At 44.2% G+C, this 22,209-nt stretch overlaps 1 protein-coding gene across 1 annotated transcript in view; it reads left to right on the forward strand.

The window, feature by feature from the left end:
• Positions 1 to 22,209, forward strand: part of MFSD13A (major facilitator superfamily domain containing 13A) — a 682,644-nt gene that overhangs the window by 451,007 nt on the left and 209,428 nt on the right. The gene's annotated exons all lie outside the window — the stretch shown is intronic.

Here is a 22,209-nt window from a genome sequence, read left to right on the forward strand (position 1 = left end):
TTAGAAATGCTACATCTAAAGAAATCCCAATACCTCCGCACCACATGCTCCAGAAACCTCAACCTCATTACCACAATCAACAGAACATTGGAGGGGACAGGTTCCTCACCCAGAGACTGCCCATGCTCTGGAATAGACTTCCTGTACATGTCAAGCAGAGCACCTTGTTGTCCCTCTACAAGAGAAATCTTGATGTGTGGATGGGTAATAGAAAGTTCACCCCAGGGATCACTCCAGTGGCTTTACTTGATAGAGGCACTGTGAACTAATGTCGGGCGGCACGATGCCAGGGCTATTCCATGGGCTAAGCTTGTAAAGGCTCCAGGGCCATTAGCCTAGTACACACCTATGAACCTATAAAAAGATGACTTAAAGGATTACGTTTTACAGGATTTTGCTACCTGTTTTTGGCTTGACCATGGAGCAAACTGTTCCCATGGGTGGATGTTCTTCGTGTTTCACTGTTGCAGTCATTACATTTTGGTAATATGCTTGCAGGTTGCCCTCATTCGGCCTGATTAACAAAGTCTTGGGTCCTGCTTCGGTTGCTGTCACTTCTTCCATGACATCAGGTCGTCAGGGGTATAAAACATGCAGCCAATGCCATTACATCAGTCTTTCTTGCCGTGCGGTGCCCGAAGCAGAAGCAGTTCACAAGTGCCGGTCGGCCGACTCCTGAAATTTTCATTTTCGAGTTTCAGAACTGAAGTCTTCAACTAAATCAAGCACCCCATTGGAGAAACTTTTTCTTGCTCCTTTCCGATGTCAGTAAAAGTTAATAATTGCATTACTTGTGGAAAGCAAATACCTCATAAAGATTTTCATTCGCACTGTATTCTTTGCCTAGGCCCTGACCATGATGTACCTTGCTTTCGGTTTTGTGCTTTATTTAATCACCGCACTATCCTTAGTCGGTATATTTTTGCCTCTAAATATTTTGGTTCTAGGTTTAATTATCCAGAAATGTCGGTTAGCCGTCCGACTACTGGGATTAAAAAAAACCCGCAAAAATAGACAGAGACAGGCTGCCGAGGTTCAAAACTGCCGAAGACGCTTCTCCTAAGCCAGTCGCCAGTTCGCCGGTACTCAGTGAGGTGCTTTTGCAGCCCCTGATATCCACTACTTCTGATTCGCAGGCCTCTACTGAGACCCATTCGGAATCCGGTATGCCACGAGATGCTTCAACTATGGAACCCGCGGATGTCTCTACCTTGGATGGGTCCGGAGCCGCTGTGCAGGCACTGGCTTCTGAGGGTGTATTCAGGCCTATGGACTTGCATATTAAATGCATGCCTCCTTCATTACTTAAGCCTAATCTCGATCCATGTCTAAAAAAACCGACACCCGGGCCACATGCTCGCGCCTCTATGCCTAAAAAACAAATGATAAGAATGGCTGAAGATTTACTAACTCTAATCAGGGGTAGCCAACCCCCCCCCCCCTGCTTCTAAGAGGCCTAGGACTGATCAGGATTCTGTTTTTTCTGACTCTTGTGATGACCTGGATTTGTCCTTACCTACTTATGAGGATTCTGATGCAGAGGACTCTATTCCTTCTGCTTCCCCTCCTGAGGATTTTTCTTTTGGGGAAACCTTACGTTCTGTAAGGGAGCATTTCCACTGGGAAAGCCAGGATTACTCTGATTCAAAAAAGAGGCTTAGGGATTTCCTTCTCCTACGTCAACATAGGCCTTTAGCTATTCCTCCTGTACCGGACATTGTTGATGATGCTTTCTCGGAATCTAGTTTGGCCCCTGATTTCCTGCCTCCTGCTCCCAGAAAACCTGACAGATACTACTGGGTCCCTGAGTCCCACATGATTCCTTTTCAGAAATCCTACTGCAGATCCAGGGACTATTTCACAGGGGCCCAAGGGCGTTAAGGCTTCTACTGCTAAAAATCCTACCCCTTCTGATAGAGACTCCAGGGCGCTGGATAGATGGGGTAAGAAGGTTTACACTTCTGCAACCTTGGCCATTAGGGCTTTAAACTGCCAGTTTCATATATTAAAGTATCAGCAACATGTTATTGGACTGCTTAAACAGAAAATGATGTTGATTCCTGACTGTGTGGAAAATAAAGAATTACAGGATTTAATGCATTCTGCCGAACAAGTTGGAAAATCTACTTTGCAATGTGGTTTTGTTTCATTAGAGGCCTCTTGTAGGGCTGCTGTTACTGGGTTTGTGCTCAGAAGGCATGTTTGGCTTAAGGAGCAATCTTTGCCTGATCATGTTAAAGCTAAATTGTTAGATGCTCCTTTAAATCAGGGCCGCCTGTTTGGTAGCAAGGCTGAGGAAGTTCTTAAAAAGATGGAAGATAAAGCTAAATCTATGCAAACTGTTAAATATTTTTTACAAGTTCTGCCTCCTAGATTTAGTAGGCAATGGCCCTCTAAAAATTAGTCCTTTCCAGCCCCCTCCAGGTCTTTTCAAGCTTAACCCAGACACAGCAAAAAACCCAGGTTTCAGTCCCAGGGGACTCACAGAACTAAGCAGTGGGGGGCCTCCACTTCCAAGTCTGGGAATAATAAGACTCCCCCCTATGGTAAACTGTCTCAATGATTTCCTTTTAGAATTTTCAAGCACTTATCATCTGACTGCCCCTTGGGGGGAAAGATTATTCTTCATGCAAAGAATTGGGAACTTATTTATCCAGGACACATGGGTTTTAAATATAGTGTCCCAGGAATACTGATTTCACTTCCACACGTTGCCAACACCAAGTGGATGGTCGGACCTATCCCCAAATCAGTGGGCAGAGGCACAAAAACAAGTACTTTTTCTCTTAAGCATGGGAGCTATTCAACTGGTACCAGAAGAGGAAAAGGGACAAGGTTTCTACTCGAGACTTTTCCTGGTACCCAGGAAAGACACTTCATGGCGTCCTATCCTAGACCTGTCTACTCTAAACACCTTTTTGGAGATTCCAAAATTCAAGATGCTGACTCTTCACCAAATACTTCCTGTGCTAGGCAAAGATGCCTGGTTGGCAACACTAGATTTAAGAGAAGCATACCTGCACATCCCAATCAGGGAATCTTGCAGAAGATACCTATGCTTCAAAGCAGGCTACACGCACTATCAGTTCTCTGCACTGCCCTTTGATTTATCTACTGCACCCAGGGTATTCACAAAGTGCCTAGCTCTAGTTATTGCATTTTGCAGGCAAATAAATATTCAAATATACCCATACCTAGACGATTGTCTATAATTCAAGCAGAAAGCCAGGACATACTTTTGAATCATTTGGCCTTTGTAAAAAGGGTTCTAACTTGTCTGGGGTACACCATAAACGAAAAGAAATCACAACTGGTACCCTGAAAACAAATTATATTCCTGGGAGCAAGCTTGAATACAACTTCCTAGATGGCTTACCTCACGCCAGAAAAGCAAATTCATTTGACAACTTACTTCAAACAAGTGGCCACAAAAACCCTGCTATCTGCAAGACAAATACTGCAAGCCTTGGGGTTCATGGCCTCCTGCATTCTTGTAATTCCATATGCAAGACTGCATATGAGGATACTACGGTGGTATCTGTAAAGCCTATGGTGTCAACATTGTCAAAACCTAGAAAGAATGATTCCTATCATACCTTGCCTATGCCTAGAATTCCTTTGGTGGGCAGAGGCCTGCCACCAAAACAAGGGACTACCTTTCACACCACCCCCTGCTGCCCAAATCCTAACAACAGATGCATCAGACTATGCATGGGGGGCTCACCTGGCAGGGAAGTGTATTCAGGGCAAATGGGACCCCAGTCAAATGCACCTGCATATCAATCAAAAAGAAATGTTAGCTGTACAGAATGCTCTGACAGCCTTCAAGGTCCACATTCTTCCAGGACAACTAATGGTTAAGACGGACAACACCAGTGTTATGTGGTACATAAACAAGCTGGGGGTACACATTCTTACCCCCTCTGCAGACTAGCCCATGGCATTGTGTATCACAGCCTTGAGCTACCAAGTGCACCTACAAGCTCAGTTCCTACCAGGAAAATTAAATACACTGGCAGACAGACTAAGCAGAAACCTCATGGACCCAGACGAGTGGAAACTAGAAGCAAGGATTTTCAACATGTTGACAAGCAAATGGGGGAGCCCATATATAGACCTGTTTGCCTCTCCCCAGAACTACCAATTGGACAAATTTTGCAGAAGAACTCTCCACAAACAAGCCCGGAAAGTGGATGCCCTGTCCTTCAGCTGGAAAAACCTATCAGTCTATGCTTTCTCCCCTCTGCCTCTGCTCTCCAAAGTACTACTAAAAGTCAAACAGGACAAACCAAGGATGATTTTGATTGCTCCAGACTGGCCGTGCCAACACTGGTACCCCCTCCTGCACATTGTGTCACGGTTATTTCCATGGCACCTGTCTCAGACTCCTTCCCTGCTGTCTCAGCAGGAGAACCAGATTCTGCATCCTCAGCTACCAACACTGAACCTTGCGGCCTGGTTAATTACTTAATCTCTCCTTTACCATCCTTCAGCAAACCTGTGATGCATATCATTTTAGAGGCAAGGAGGCCTAGTACTAGAAAATCTTATGCTGAAAATGGAAAAGATTCTGTGCCTGGAACCAATCTCAAGGGATGAGCACAGCAACGCCCAATTTACCTCAGATTTTACAATACTTAACTGAGATTTTTCACAAGGGCCTGTCTTTTTCCTCCATTAAAATCCACGCCTCAGCCATTTCAGCTTATTATAACATAGAACCTCCCCTCTTCTCTCATCCACTCCTCAAACAGTTCCTCAGAGGGGCCAAAAATTTGAGACCACCCAGGAGAGCTCCAACCCCAGCCTGGGACATAAACTTTCTCTTGGAGAAACTCACTCTACCTCCTTTCGAGCCAGCTGCTACTGCAGACTTAAAATTTCTTTCTTGGAAAACAGCTTTCCTTTTAGCAATCACTTCAGCTAGAAGGGTATCTGAATTACAAGCCCTTATGGCAGTAGAGCCTTTCATCATCTTTCATGCGGACAGGGTGTCACTCAGAACCAATCCATCCTTCATGCCCAAGGTGGTATCCAGTGTGGCACTTAATCAGTCCATTCATTTGCCAACCTTCTTTCCCAATCCACAGAATAAAGGGGAAATGGATACTGCATTCCTTAGATGTGCACAGACAACTTAGATTCTACTTGGACAGAACTAAGCCTCAAAGGAAATCTGAACAACTCTTGGTAGCATTTGCTGCAGGGGCAGAGGGGAAGGCTATTTCAAAGCAAACCATTTCTAAATGGATTAGCCATTGCATTCATTTCTGCTATAAGCACCATGGAAAACCTATCCCCAAGGGGATCAGACCTCAATCCACCAGGGCTGCATCTACCTCTACAGCCTTTCTCAGAGGCGTCCCTACCAGGGACTTCCTAGAAGCTGCTACATGGAGTTCTGTACATACTTTCACCAAGCATTATCATTTGCCAATTTTCTCTAAATCCAGAGCTGGCTTTGCCACTGCAGTCTTGCAGGGCCTTATAGCTGGCCCTAATGCTATCTAAACTCCTCCTCCCTACCATAGCTTTGGAAATCTACCCAAATGTAATGACTGCAACAGTGAAACATGAAGAACATAGTACAGTTGTGTACTCTTACCATAAATGTAGATGTTCGAGTGTATTCACTGTTGCAGTCCTGGTTACCCTCCCTCCGGCCACCTAACTTCTTTTGGCTATACCTCTACTTTCCTTTACTATGCTTAAAAGCCTTTTTGGTGTATTTTCTTTTTAGTTGGAGGTATATTTTTGTGCATTTATGTTTAATTGCTTCCCGTTAGGGGGCCACCTGACATCTGGGGTAAGAAAAACTGATGTAATGGCATCGGCTGCATGTTTTATACCCCTGACGTCATGGAAGAAGGGACAGCAACTGACGCAGGACCCAAGACTTTGTTAACCAGGCCGACTGAGGGCAACCTGCAAGCAGATTACCCAAATGTAATGACTGCAACAGTGAATACACTCAACATCTACATTTATGGTAAGTGTACACAACTGTACTTTCTCCTCCAGCCTCAAAAAGGAAAAAAATTAAGCAAACCGCCTTTGCCTGCACAGCAGGCTAGTCATTTGCCTCAGTCACTGGTGGGTGAGTCTGCTGTGGCCATTAGTTATACCTCAGCCCATTCGTCTTTTACCCCAGATCCCTTTGGCGTACTACCTACAGCCCTTGTGGAGCAGGGGTTATTGATATCCTCTGTGGCTATTGGGTTCCCCCTCAGTGGTCAAGGGAGAGCCACTCTTGTTGGCCCTGGGAGAGGGAACAGGGAAGGAGATTTGTCAGAATGTTGTGTCCATCCTTGGTGAAGCTGCTGACGCCATTAATAACAATGCTGGCCCCATTTTTTCCTGTCAAAAAGAAACCGAAAACTAAACATGCATTTATTCCTCCTCAAATATCCCATAGACAGGAGTTGTTTACTGGGTCTGGCTCAGGGTTTAATTCAAGCTGTAGATTTTTCTTATAAAGTAGTTTCTGGTAAAAGAAAGAAGGATACCTCTTTCCTGAAGACATTCAAGATTCTGAGTCTGGACGGGAAGACGCATGGACAGCTAAAGGTATTTTTTCCTCAGATTTCTGATTCAGACTCTGAGAAGAGCTCAGTTTCTGATTATCACTGTGGGGGGTTCTCTTTCTCTGAGTTGAAGAACACTGATTTTTCTCAGTCCCTCCAAAAATACTATGAGTTGTTATAGAAGGAATTTCCAGAACCTTCACCCATTCCTCCAGTTCTGTAAGCTTTGGAGGATGTGTGTTACTGCCTGCAGTTTTCCTGATTGTCAGACAGCTGCCCATAAAAAGGTAGATAGGATGTATAAAGTTCCTCAGTCTTTAGTTTTTATACACATTTTCCAAATCCTACTGCTGCTAAATATTTAGTTAATTCCAATCCTACTATTTCTGATAAGGATGGGAAGATTACTGATAAGTGTGGGGGGGAAAAAGTGTATGTTTTGGCAACTTTGATTTTCAGAATTTTGAATTGTCATGCTCATATGTTTGTTCTGACTAATTGTGAATGTGTGAAGATTGCTTTGTCTTCCTCTTGTGAGGAAAAAAATCTGCTTTAAACCATTTATTTTGTTCTGTTATATGTCATTACTCAATGTTCTAGTATGTGTTTGGTCTTGATACTTCTTCTAGGACTATGGCCACTGACTAGTACTATTTTGAGGAGGTTTGCCTGCTTGCATTGTCAGAACCTCCAAGATGTTAAAAATGATATTTTGAATTCTTTTTTGGATAAAGATATAGTTTTTGCTCCAAGCCCCCCCCCCCCCGCAGAGGTGATGAAAAGGGTAAAGTTTTTGGCCTGCCTTTACCAATTTTTTAAGGGATTCTCTAATCCCTCATCTATTTTGGCATAAAACAAAATAAATAATCTCAGCAGAATCCATGTAAACAGATGTTTTAAGAAGAAATGGAACCTCAGAAACCAAGGAAATTCCTCCTTACCACTGGGTAATTCCTCATTCACCTAACAAACTGTTCTATTTCCATTTGTCTGTCATCACATGCTGTCCTAGGGAGTGATAAACCAGATGTTCATCGTGCATACAGCTGCAGTCATAACAGATGGGTTCTCCTGCCGTCAGGCGGGTCCTCGGTCGGCCGAATTCCAAAGTCTAGGTCCGGCATCGGTTGTCGTTGCTTCTTCCCTGACGTCAGAACGACGGGTATAAAGGAACCAGCCGACTCCATTTTCTTCAGTCTTTCTTGCTGCGCGGTGCCTGAAGCAGAAGCAGTTCGCAAGTGCCAGTCGGCCAGCTCCTGAGATTACGAAAATTTGGAAACCGAAGTCTTCTTAAAAGCTAAGTACCCCGTTGGGGAAACTTTTCTTGCCTCAGACCGATGTCAGAGAAAGTTAATAATTGTATTTCTTGTGGGAAGCAAATACCGCATAAGGATTTCCATTCCCTCTGTATACCTTGTTTAGGCCCAGACCACGACGTCTCGGTCTGTCGCTTTTGTGCTACATTCAACAAACGCACTATTAAGCGTCGGGCGGAGTTCGCCCAGCATTATTTTGGGAAAGCATTTAACTATACTATGTCGTCGGATACTCCGGTTTTGTCTAAAAAACGCAAAGACAATGACCGACACACGAGGTCCGCGGCCTCTACCGACACCACGCCAAAGCCGACTACACATGGTCCGGTTCTCAGCGAGGCGCCTACGCAGCCCCTGATTACCGACAACACTTCTTTGATGGTGTCTCCTGTGCCCGAGGTCGCAGGCTCCTCGGCCCACACCCCGACTACAGATACCGAAGCCACTCTTGGCATTGAAACTCGGAATGTGGACAGGTCCACCTCCACTCAAGATGTCTTCAGACCCTCCTCTTCTTTCTCCATCATGGCTTTCACAAAGTCTAAAGCAACCATGCACTCTAAGAGACCAGCTACACAGGGCCCATCACCAGGCCCCATGCCTAAGAAACAAATGCTTAAAATGGCCGAGGATTTAATTACTCTAATCAGAGGTTCTCAGCCCCCACCGGACAAAAGGCCCAGAGTGGAAGAAGATTCCCCCTCCTCTGATCAGGGCTCCATTACTTCAGAGCACTCTGATGATCAGGAACATTCTTACTCCCCTTTTGAAGACTCTGATGCGGAGGAGTCCATCCCTTCTGTATCCCCCCCTGAGGATTACTCATTTGGGGAAACTTTGCATACCTTAAGGGAACACTTCCACTGGGAAGGCCAGGATTATTCCGATTCCAAGAAAAGGCTCAGGGAATTTCTCTTGTTACCTCAGCACAGGCCTCTGGCTATACCTCCTGTCTTGGACATCCTAGATGATGTTTACTCGGAGGCTTGCCTTAACCCGGACTCTCTACCTCCAGCTCCAGTTAAGCCTGACAGGTACTACAGGGTTCCTGACTCACACCAATTTCTATACAAAAGCCATGCTGCTGACCCAGAAACCATCTCACAGGGCCCCAAGGGAGTTAAGGCCTCCATTGCCAAAAATCCATTGCCTTCCGAGAGAGATTCCAGATCCTTAGAAAGGTGAGGAAAAAAGGTATATACCTCGGCTACCTTATCCATGAGGGCCTTAAACTGTCAGTTTCATATGCTGAAATACCAACAGTTTTTGTTATCACAATTGAAAAGTAAAATGTCACAACCTGAACAACCAGACTTGAAGGAGTTGCAGGATTTGATGCATAGTGCAGAACAAGTGGGTAAGCATACCTTACAATGTGGTTTTGATGCTCTAGAGGCCTCATGTAGAGCTGCTGTTACAGGATCAGTCATACGTAGGCATGCCTGGCTCAAGGAACAAGCCTTGCCTGATCATGTCAAAGCTAAATTACTAGACGCCCATCTTCAAAAGGATGTACTATTTGGTGCTAATGCTGAGGAGGTATTAAGGAAAATGGAGGAAAAGGCTAAATCAATGCAAACTGTGAAAGAATTTCTACAGGTTCAACCCCCACGTTTTAGTAGAAATTTGCCTTCCAAAAACTGGTCCTTTCCTGCCACAGACAGACCCCAAAGAGGAAGATACAGGTGCCCGAGGGGCAGAGGACAATCCCAAGGATCGTATAGAGGCAGACAATGGCAAGCTCCTACACAAAGAGGTGGTGAGGACAACTCGCAATCTTTCAGAAAGCAAACCCAATGACTTTCCTCTTTGCATGCCAACCAGGCCTCAAATGGCAGCCCCCTTAGGAGGAAAGCTGGCATTATTTTCAAAAAATTGGCATGTTGTCACAAAGGACAAATGGATCCTGGACATTATAAACAGAGGCTACAAATTCCATTTTCACACCCTTCCAAAAATGAGAGGCATGCCAAACCTGCCACACAATCAAAGGGCAGAGGCACAAAGGCTAATTACAGATCTCATAAACATGAAAGCTATTCAAGAGGTACCTACGCACGAACAAGGTCAAAGTTTTTATTCCAGGCTATTTCTGGTGCCAAGGAAGGGAAAAGATTGGTGACCTATTTTGGATCTATCCATCCTAAACACATTTCTACTGCATCAAAATTCAAGATGCTCACTCTACAGCAACTTCTTCCCATGCTGGACAAGGAGCCTTGGCTGGTAACATTGGACCTCAAGGAGGCATACCTGCATGTCCTAATCAGACAAAATTGCAGAAGGTACCTCAGATTTCTTGCAGGTTCAACTCATTATCAATTCTCTGCATTGCCCTTTGGCTTATCTACTGCGCCCAGAGTATTCACAAAATGCCTGGCATCAGTAATTGCCTACTGCAGACTTCAAGGGATACAAATATACCCCTATTTGGACAACTGCCTGATCCAAGCGGGCAGCAAGCACATTCTTCTGAAACATCTGGCTTATGTAATAATGTTATTGAATTCTCTGGGATACACAGTCAACAAAAAGAAATCAAGGCTAATACCCTCTCGGAAGATAATTTTCCTGGGTGCCAATTTGGACACAAACACCCAGATGGCCTACCTCACGCCAGAGAAGCAGGGGCAACTAATTCAATACTTCAGAACACTAGCAAATTGCACCAGGCTAACTGCAAGGAAAATCCTGCAGGCTCTGGGATTCATGGCATCTTGCATCTTACTAATCCCATGTGCAAAGCTGCATATGAGGAAACTACAATGGTACCTGAAAAACATATGGTCTCAACACAGCCACAGTTTGGAAACAATAATACCACTAATTCCATGTCTGCAAAAGGAATTTCTGTGGTGGGCTCAAGCATGTCAAATAAACACAGGTCTTCCATTCAGCAAGCCTCAAGCAAATCAAGTCATCACAACAGACACCTCGGACTACGCCTGGGGGGGCGCACATGACAGATCGGTGCATTCAGGGCAAATGGTCCCAAAAAGAAAAGCACCTTCACATCAATCAAAAAGAAATGCTAGCAGTAATAAATGCTATTATAGCTTTCAAGGACCTTCTACAACCAGGTCAACTGTTGATAAGAACGGACAACACCACAGTTATGTGGTACATAAACAAACAGGGAGGAACACATTCTTACCCCCTATGCAGACTGGCCATGTCACTTTGGAACATGGCCATGGACTTACAAATGGAACTACAAGCACAGTACTTGCCAGGCAAGGAAAACATGCTGGCAGACAACCTAAGCAGGAATATGACAGATCCACACGAATGGAAATTGCATCCAAAAGTTTTTACAGAAATAATCCAAGAATGGGGAAGGCCAGACATAGATCTCTTTGCCTCCCACAAGAATCATCAATTGACAAAATTCTGCTCAAGGATCTTTCATCCAAAGGCCTGGAGAGTGGACGCTCTTTCTTTCAGTTGGACATCAATGACAGTTTATGCCTTCCCTCCTCTTCCTTTGCTACCCAAAGTTCTATTAAAGACCAAAGCAGACAGACCAAAGATGATTCTCATTGCTCCGGACTGGCCAAGGCAACACTGGTACCCACTCCTGAGGAGCCTGACGCATTCCCCACCATGGACCCTGCCTCTATCGCCTCTTCTTCTGACTCAGCACAGTTTCAAAACTCTTCACAGCCAGCTAAAAACACTCAATCTAGCCGCATGGAAGATTCCTTAGCATCACAACAGGCCCTACTCTCCAAGGAGGTGCAGGATGTCATTTTGGAGGCCAGAAGGCCATCAACTAGAAAAGCTTACTCCGCAAAATGGAAACGTTTTTGTGTCTGGAATGAGAAAAAGGGCCAGGATCCTGGAAAACTGAATTTACCTCAAATACTACAATATTTGGCTGAACTGCTAAGCAGTGGACTTTCTTTCTCCTCCATCAAAATCCATGCCTCAGCCATTTCTGCAGAATACAACACTGATCCACCTTTATTCTCTCACCCTCTCTTAAGACAGTTCCTGAGAGGGGCTAAGAATTTAAGGCCTCCAAGGAAACAACCAATACCTGCTTGGGATCTTAATTTCATTCTGGAAAAACTGACCTTGCCTCCTTTGAGCCAGCTGCCTCATCAGATTTGCAATATTTGTCCTGGAAAACAGCTTTCCTTCTGGCTATCACCTCAGCTCGTAGAGTTTCAGAACTACAGGCTCTCATGGCTGTCCAGCCTTTTATCATCTTCCATCAGGACAGAGTTTCCTTATGAACCAACCCGTCCTTTATGCCTAAAGTGGTATCCAGGGTAGCTTTAAATCAGGCCATACATTTACCTACTTTTTATCCTAATCCTCAAAACAAAGGGGAGAGATTACTGCATTCCTTGGACATCCACAGACAACTACGTTATTATTTGGACAGAACAAAGCCTTTCAGAAAATCAGAACAGCTCTTTGTGGCCTATGCGGTAGGAGCTCAAGGGAAGCCACTTTCCAAACAGACAATCTCAAAATGGATAGCCCACTGCATACGCTTTTGCTATTCCTTTCATGGCAAAACTGTTCCTACTGGCATTAGAACTCATTCCACCAGGGCCACAGCCACCTCTGCAGCCTTCCTCAGAGGAGTTCCTACCAAGGATATTTTGGAAGCAGCCACTTGGAGTTCTGTGCATACCTTCTCCAAGCACTATAACCTACCATTATACTCCAAATCTAGAGCAGGCTTTGCCACTGCAGTCTTGCAGGGCATTTTGGCTCCTCCTAGTTCCACCTAGTGCCTACCACCCCTTTCTTAGCTTTGGGATTCTACCCATCTGTTATGACTGCAGCTGTATGCACGATGAACATAGTACAGTTTTGTACCTACCATAAATGTAGATGTTCGAGTGCTAATACAGCTGCAGTCCAGCTTCCCTCCCTCCTTCCCCTCTTGGGACAGGCCTATAGGCTAACACATCCTCATACAACCTGATTGGGGTTTTCATTTATGATGTATTTGCTTGCAACTACTGTATTTTGATTATATTGCACTGCATTATCACACAAATTTATGTATTGCCTTCCTTCTGGGGGCACCTGACATCTGGGGCAAGAAAAACTGAAGAAAACGGCGTCGGCTGGTTCCTTTATACCCCTGTCACTCTGACATCAGGGAAGAAGCGACGACAACCGACGCCGGACCTAGACTTTGGAATTCGGCCGACCGAGGACCCGCCTGACGGCAGGAGAACCCATCTGTTATGGCTGCAGCTGTATTAGCACTCTAACATCTACATTTATGGTAGGTACAAAACTGTACTTTTCTTCTTCCCAGTTAGGGGAGGGTTTTTATTCAATTATATTTTTAGTACCAAAGAAAGGAAATGCTTGAATACCTGTTCTGGATCTTTCTTTCCTAAACTTGTTTGTGATGGTACCTACATTCAAAATAATGTCACTTCACATCATTTTACCATTTCCTTCATCTTTCAAGTTTCTTGATGACACTAGATTGAAACTATGTTTATCACATCCCTATTCATCCAGACTTTGGGTTTCTTAAGGATTTGTGTGTCTGGATCATTTTATCAGTTTATTTCCTTGTCTTTTGGTATATCTACTGCACCAAGAGTGTTCACAAAGTGTCTGGCTCCATTAATAGCTCATTGCAGACTACAGGGTATACACATTTTTCCATATTTAGATGACATGCTTATTGTTGTGTATTTTTCAAAATGTCAGGATGAGAGCTCTCTTACACAAGCTGATATTTCACGAGAACATTCAAAAGTCTTTTTTCACTTCACTGAGGATTATGTTCCTGGAGTATCAGCTAGACACTGCAATTCAAAGAGCTTTCTCTTACACAGGAAAAAAATAGATCTATAGCTGTTGGTTTCTCAGGTTTTCCACTCCGACTGCGGTAACTGCAACGGAATACCTCGGGTTTTTGAGTGTCATGGCATCTGTGATTTTCATGATACCTCTGGCAAGACTCTACATGAGGAAGATACAATTGTATCTGAAGTCTCTCTACTTCCAGCCCCAACATCCTTTGTCTAGACTTTTCATATCCTAGTGCTGTTTTTTAGAAGATAAATCACTTGGTGGAGACAGCAAATATCCTTAAATCGGGGTCTTCTCTTATCCCTCTTTGTTCCAAAGTAGTCAGTCACCACAGATGCCTTGGGATTTGCCTGGGGAGCAGTTTTAGGAGGGATAAAAGTGCATGTTGTGTGTGGGACACCAAGGACAGACGCAAGCACATAAATGTAAGAGATGCTTGTCCTAATCAAGGCACTCATTTCCCTAAATCAACTTTGGTTCCAGGGACCTCTTCTAGTTGTTACAGACAATACCACAGTTGTGTAGTACATCAACAAGCAAGGAGGAACCAGTTTGTAACCTCTGTGCAGACTAGATATGTTAGCTTGGGATAGAGCTTCACAGCACAGTCTCACTCTCCGGGCATCCTGCATTCTATCAGAGCAAAATTGTTTGGCAGTCTCTCACAAATGGAAACTAGATTGGGGGTCTTAAGATTTGATTTATTTGAGAATAGTTCAGGTAGACCTATTTTCCTCCTCTCTGAACAGTCAGCTGGCAAGATTCTGCTCTGGGACTCCATACAAGAAGGCCTGGAAGACTGATTCCTTTTCCTTGAACAAGAATGTTCCTGTATGCTGTTGCCACCCTTTCCACTGATATCCAAGGTACTTCTGAAGATTCAGAAGGAATCCTCTAAGATAATTGTGGTGACTACCTTCTGACCCAGGTAACAGTGGTTCTCCTTTTGGAAATATCCAGGAGAAATTACCACAACCTTCCTCACAGACTAGATCTACTCGCACAGGAAGAGTGTTTTTTGATTAACTTCGACCCCAGTCAGCTTCAGCTGACTGCCTGGATGATAGAGCCTTAGTTCCCTTTAGGCACCTGTTTAATGAGGGTTTGCAGCAGGTACTTACGGAGACAAGAAAGCCTGCTGCTAGAAAATCATTTATTAGTAAATGGACAAAGGTGTTCTAGTCAATGCCAGCAACATAACCGGCACCCTGTCAGGGTTGGTGTTTCTCTGGATGTTCATCGTGTTTCACTGTTGCAGTCGTTACACTTGGGTTATCCTGCTGGCAGGCTAGCCACAGTCGGCCTGAATTCCAAAGTCCTAGTCCGGCGTCGGTTGCTGTCGCCTCTTCCCTGAAGTCAGTGCACCAGGGGTATATAAGATGCAGCCGACGCCTTTTTCTTCAGTCTTTCTTGCCGCGCAGTGCCCGAAGCAAAAGCAGTTCGCAATTGCTGGTCGGCCGATTCCTGAGATTTTCGAAGTCGAATTTCAGATCCGAAGTCTTCAATAAAGCTAAGTACCCCATTGGGGAAACTTTTTGTTGCTCCAGACCGATGTCAGTAAAAGTTAACAGTTGTATTTCTTGTGGGAAGCAAATACCTCATAAGGATTTTCATTCTTACTGTATTCCTTGCCTAGGCCCTGACCACGATGTTGCTAGTTGTCTTATGTTTACCTGTGCTAGATTTAACCAATGCACTATTAAGCGTCTGTACGATTTTGCTTTCCATTATTTTGGCCGAAGGTTTAACTATATAATGACGTTGGAACAGCTGACGACCAGAGTTCATAAAAAGCGCAAGGAAAAAGAAAAGGACAGGCATCCAAGGTCCAAAACCGACGACGAAGCCTCTTCTAGGCCAGTCGCCAGTTCGCCGGTTCTCAGTGAGGCGCTTTCACAGCCCCTGCCACCTGCTACCTCAGAGCCACAGGCCACCTCCGACTCCCACGTGGAGACAACTAGGCCTCTGGAAACTCAAGGTATTGGGCCTACGGAAACTATTCCCTTAGATGGGTCCAGAGCCGCTGAGCGGGCATCGGCTTCTGAGGGTGTTTTCATACCTACACAGCTTTCTATCAAGGCCACTTCAGCAACCAAGACAAAGTCTAAAACACTTTTAAAGACAGAAACAAGTACAACATTCTCCTGGACAGTCATCAGTGCCTAAGAAACAGATGCTTAAAATGGCCGAGGACCTAATTACTTTGATCAGGGGTTCCCATCCCCCTCCTGATAAAAGGCCTAGGCAAGACACTGACTATGAATCCTCTGATCAGGTTTCTATTTCTTCTGAACAAGGATATTCTCTTCCTCCCTATGAGGACTCTCATGCTGAAGAATCTATCCCTTCAGCTTCTCCTCCTGAGGACTATTCTTTTGGGGAAACCCTGCACACCATGAGGGAGCATTTCCACTGGGAAAGCCAGGATTATTCAGAATCCAAGAAAAGGCTCAGAGATTTTCTTTTATTGCCTCAACACAGACCTCTTGCTATTCCTCCTGTGCTAGACATTGTAGATGATGTATTTTCTGAGTCCAGTGTGTCTCCTGATTCTTTACCCTCTGCACCAGTTAAGCCAGATAGGTATTACAGGGTTCCAGATTCACATAAATTTCTTTATAAAAACCCTGCTGCTGACCCAGAAATTATATCTCAGGGTCCCAAAAGGGTCAAGGCTTCCACTGCAAAAAAAACCTGTTCCCTCTGATAGGGATTCCAGAGCACTGGACAGATGGGGGAAAAAAGTTTACACCTCTGCTACATTAGCTGTAAGGGCTTTAAACTGCCAGTTTCACATGCTTAAATATCAGCAATACCTTATGTCTCTGCTAAAACAGAAAATGCTGACAAACTCTGAATGTTCTGAAAACAAGGAAATGCAGGATTTATTGCATGCAGCTGAACAAGTGAGAAAGCATACTTTGCAATGTGGTTTTGATTCATTAGAGGCTTCTTGCAGGGCCGTGGTTACAGGCTCTGTCATTCGAAGGCATGCTTGGTTAAAGGAACAGAGTCTACCTGATCATGTTAAAGCAAAATTATTGGATGCTCCATTACAGCATGATACTTTGTTTGGTGTAAGGCAGAAGAGGTGGTAAAGAAAATGGAGGATAAAGCGAAATCTATGCAGACAGTAAAGGATTTCTTACAGGTTCAGCCACCCAGATTTAGCAGGAACTGGCCTTCTAAGAATTGGTCCTTTCCAGTGTCAGACAGGCCACAAAGAGCCAGATACAGACGCCCTAGCGGCAGATCTCAGCCCCAGGGCTCATACAGGCCTAAACAGTGGGGTGCTTCTGCCTCCAAGCGCGGAGAAGACAAATCACAACCATATAGGAAACAGTCCCAATGACTTCCCACTACCAATGCCATGCACTTACCTTTTGGCAGCACCCTTAGGGGGGAAGCTAGCACTTTTCTCACAAAATTGGCACAGGATCACCCAGGACAAATGGGTACTGAATATTGTTTCTCAGGGTTACAGGTTCCAGTTTCACACCCTCCCAAAGGCAAAAGGTATGCCAGACCTGCCACACAATCAATGGGCAGAGGCACAAAAGCAAATTTCATCTCTCATGGACATGAGGGCTATTCAAAAAGTACCACAGCAAGAGCAGGGGCAAGGATTTTACTCAAGACTTTTCTTCGTACCCAGAAAGGACAAAGCCTGGAGACCAATACTGGATCTGTCTTTTCTAAGTACTTTTCTGGACGTTCCAAAATTCACAATGTTGACACTGCAGCAGCTTCTGCCCATGCTGGGCAAGAAGGCTTGGCTCGTAACTTTGGACCTCAAAGAGGCATACCTGCATGTTCCAATCAGACAATCTTGCAGAAGATACCTCAGATTCCTAGTTGGCTCAATGCACTACCAATTCTCTGCACTGCCCTTTGGCTTATCTACTGCACCCAGGGTCTTCACAAAATGCCTGGCACCAGTAATTGCATTTTGCAGACAAAGAGGAATTCAAATATATCCCTACTTGGACTGCCTTATTCAAGCAGAGAGCAAGGACGTTCTACTTCAGCATCTGGCGTTTGTAAAAAGATTATTAATTTGCCTAAGGTACACAGTATACGAAAATAAATCAAAACTAGTGCCCTCTCAAGAGATAATATTCCTGGGTGCAAGCTTAAATACAACTGCCTAGATGGCTTATCTCACGCCAGACAAACAAAGGCAACTGATTCATTACTTCCAAATGTTGGCAACAAAAACCCAGTTACCTGCAAGAAAAATTCTGCAGGCTTTGGGCTTCATGGCATCCTGTATTCTGCTAATTCCATATGCAAGACTGCGTATGAGGAAGCTACAGTGGTATCTAAAAAGTGTTTGGACTCAACATTGCCACAGCCTGGAAACAACAATTACTCTAATTACCTGCCTGCAACAGGAGTTTCGATGGTGGGCTCTGGCCTGTCACCACAACAAGGGACAGCCATTCACCTTACCTACAGCCAGGCAGACACTAACAACAAATGCATCGGATTATGCCTGGGGGGGCACACATGGCAGGAAAATGTATTCGGGGCACTTGGCCTGCAAGCCAAATGCATCTTCATATCAATCAAAAAGAGATGCTAGCTGTACAGAATGCCCTGACAGCCTTCAACGACCTACTCCATCCAGGACAACTATTGCTAAAGACGGACAATACTACAGTCATGTGGTACATAAACAAGCAAGGGAACATACATTCCTACCCTCTCTGCAGACAAGCCATGACTTTGTGGGACACAGCATTGACCTATCAAGTGCATCTGCAAGCACAATTCCTGCCAGGAAAGATAAATACTCTGGCAGACGAACTAAGCAGAAACCTCATGGACCGTCACGAGTGAAAACTGGATCCACAAATCTTCAGCATGATAACAAGGAAATAGTGATGCCCAGACATAGATCTATTTGCCTCCCCTCACAACTGCCAACTACAGAGATTCTGCACAAGGACCTATCACACACAAGCATGGAAGGTGGATGCTCTGTCATTCAGCTGGAAAAACCTGACAGTTTATGCCTTTCCTCCACTGCCTCTCCTCCCCAAGGTACTCCTAAAGGTCAGACAAGAGAAGCCAAAAATTATTCTAATTGCCCCAGACTGGCCACGCCAGCACTGGTATCCAGTCCTAAAGAGCTTGTCTCAAGGCCCAGCCTGGACTTCACCTCAGATTCCTCAGCTAATGACCCAACAAAACAATCAGATCCTGCACAGTCAGCTCAGAACCTGAAATCTGTCTGCATGGCGAATAATATAACCACTCAGAACACACCTCTCTCTAAAGCAGTTATGGATGTCATTTTGGAAGCAAGGAGGCCCAGCAACAGAAAATATTATGCAGAAAAATGGAAAAGATTCTGTGCTTGGAACCAGGCACAAGGAATTGACCCACTTGTTCCAAATATTCCTCAGATTTTACAATATCTAACTGAGATGCTGCACAAAGGCCTGTCCTTCTCATCTGTTAAGATCCATGCCTCTGCCATTTCAGCTCATTACAATATGGAACCACCTATTTTTTCACATCCACTGCTAAGGCAGTACCTCAGAGGGGCCAAAAACATAAGACCCCCAAGGAGAGCACCGATACCTACATGTGACCTCAATTTTGTCTTGGAAAAGCTCACACTGCCTCCTTTTGAGCCAGCCAATACAGCCGAGATAAAATTCTTATCATGGAAAACAGCTGTGCTCCTAGCAATAACTTCAGCAAGAAGTGTCTCAGAGTTACAGGCATTAATGGCAGTGGAACCTTTTATCATTTTCCATCCAGACAGGGTTTCTCTAAGGGCAAACCCGACATTTATGCCAAAGTTAGTATCCAGTGTGGCTCTTAATCCAACAATTCATTTGCCTACTTTTTATCCAAATCCCCAGAATAAAGGGGAGAGACGTCTGCATTCTTTGGACATACACAGGCAGCTACGCTTCTACTTGGATGAAACTAAAGCTTTCAGAAAGATTGAGCAACTTTTGGTGGCATATGCTGCAGGATCACAAGGAAAGGCTATCTCAAAGCAGACTATTTCAAAATGGATAGGACACTGCATTAGTTTCTGTTGTGCACAGCTTGGCAAATCAGTGCCTAAGGGCATCAGGCCACATTCGACCAGGGCAGCAGCCACATCAGCAGCCTTTCTCAGAGGAGTACCAACCAAGGAAATTTTGGAGGCTGCAACTTGGAGTTCAGTGCACACTTTTACCAAGCACTACCACTTACCTATTTACTCTAAATCCAGAGCAGGCTTTGCCACTGCAGTCCTGCAGGGCCTCATTGCCACTCCTAATTCTATTTAGGCCCAGCCGCCCAACCTCAGCTTTGGGATTCAACCCAAGTGTAACTACTGCAACAGTGAAACACGATGAACATAGTACAGTTGTGTACCTACCATAAATGTAGATGTTCGAGTGTATTCACTGTTGCAGTCCAGGTTACCCACCCTCCATCCCCCTTGTTTTTGCTGGGACTTATCTGTACTTCTCTATTCTATACAACCTATGTGGTGTATTTGCTTGTATGATGAAGGTATTGTTTATTTTAGTGCATGCTTTATATAAGCTATGTTTTTAGCCTACCCTTTTGGGGGCACCTGACATCTGGATCAAGAAAAACTGAAGAAAATGGTGTCTGCTGCATCTTATATACCCCTGGCGCACTGACGTCAGGGAATAGGTGACACCAACCGACGCCGGACCAGGACTTCGGAATTCAGGCCGACTGCGGGTAGCCTGCCAGCAGGATAACCCAAGTGTAACGACTGCAACAGTGAATACACTCGAACATCTACATTTATGGTAGGTACACAACTGTACTTTCTATAGTGTTTGTGAGAGTTAGTATGCTGTGGCCTTACTGACTCCTGTAACAGGGTTCATTTATCGGCCATTTCAGCATGTCTGCCCATGGATCCTCATCTAAGTGCATTCACATGTCAGAATATTTTTGAAAGTTGTTTTGCGTAAGAGAGCTCCAAGAAACTTGGTGCCTCTCCTTGGGATCTTAATTTTGGGTTAGAGAGCTAACATATGTTCATTTGAACCAGCTAGCTTGACTGACTTAAGTTTCTTTACATGGAAAACAGTTTTACTCATTGCTTTTACCTCTGCAAGAAAAGCATCTGAATTGCAAGCTCTTATGGTGCGTCAACCCTGTTTCATTTTCCACAGAGATGAGGTTTCTTTGAGAATTATTCCTTCTTTTATGCCTGCAATGGTATCCAACTTTATTTTAACCCAATCTGTCCATCTCCTAGTTTTCTTTCCTGATCCTAAAAATGAAGGAGAAAGGATATCCCACACCATGAATGTTCAACTTCGGTACTATCTTGACAAAACTAAATCCTTCAGATCTTTGGATTAAGTGCTCATTTCATGTGAAGGTAAGCAGGGACAACATGTGTCAAAGGAGACTATTTTCAAATAGTTGTCTTTTGTTGTAGTCACCACAACAAAACTATTCCTGGCAGGATCAAGGCCCACTCTAACAAGGTCTTGCCTTCATTTTAGAAGTATTCTGTGAGCTGCAACTTAATCCTCTGTACATACTTTTACAAAGTACTATAAGCTTGATTCTTTCTCTGTCTAAATCAGGCTATGGTAGGACTATTCTCCAGGGGCTCCTGCTGGACTCTTCTCCTTCCACCTCCCAAATGGAGTAATCTGGGGTAATCTACCCATATAGCTAAAGCTAGTGCAGCAATGATCAATATGATGAACATAGTACAGCTGTGCAAGTAAATTTACCATAACAGTCGATGCTCAAGTGGTCACCGCTGCAGTAGCCGTTCCCACACTCTATCCCTTCTTGTTTTTTTTTGTGAGTTGTATTTGCCAAGGTGTGGAAGTTTTTTTATTTTCCTAATGTTGACCTTTTAGGGCTCAATCTCTCTCTCTGTTAGTATGAAAGCTTTGAAGGGCTTGGTGCCCATACCTGACTTTTTAGTCATCTCATCTCAAGCTGACTGATGGTTTGGATGCATGGAAGGTGCCCTGAAGCTTTGGATGCCGGCCGGCTGTTATAATATCCTGTGCAGGATTTAACCCATATAGCCAAGGCTAGTGCAGCAGTAATCATTCAGACATGTGCTATTATGGTAAGTTTACTTACAACTATACTTTAGATGATGGTGGTAAATTTAATATTATGTAGTTTTGATCTTTTAATTTTCTGGAAAATAAAATTGTGATGATGCTTCCCAAAATGTAATGTTTCTTTTTTTATGTGGGAGGTATTTGTGATCCTTGATATTTGGGCCATCCACTCCAGATACTTTAATACGTCCTACATAGCTACTATAACTTAAAGTGCATTAAGTTGTCATTTTGTAAAACTCTGCTAGTACATTCTCTGAAGATGCGCTTTCATACAGATTTCGTATAGAAGTTGCATTCTATGTCATAATGCACTGTGGATACACTGCTGAGTGATGTGGATTAATCCATAAGAATTATTCCCATTGTTGCTGTAGAAACATCAGTAGTGGCAGGAATGTTTATTTTGGAAGTTCATAAGGAGAATGTACCATATATGGTATGTGATTTGTTCGTCCTATATTGTGTGTTAGACTTTATTTT

Source organism: Protopterus annectens, chromosome 14.part0, assembly GCF_019279795.1.
Source record: "Protopterus annectens isolate FY-2018-M chromosome 14.part0, PAN1.0, whole genome shotgun sequence".
NCBI classification, from domain to species: Eukaryota; Metazoa; Chordata; order Ceratodontiformes; family Protopteridae; genus Protopterus; species Protopterus annectens.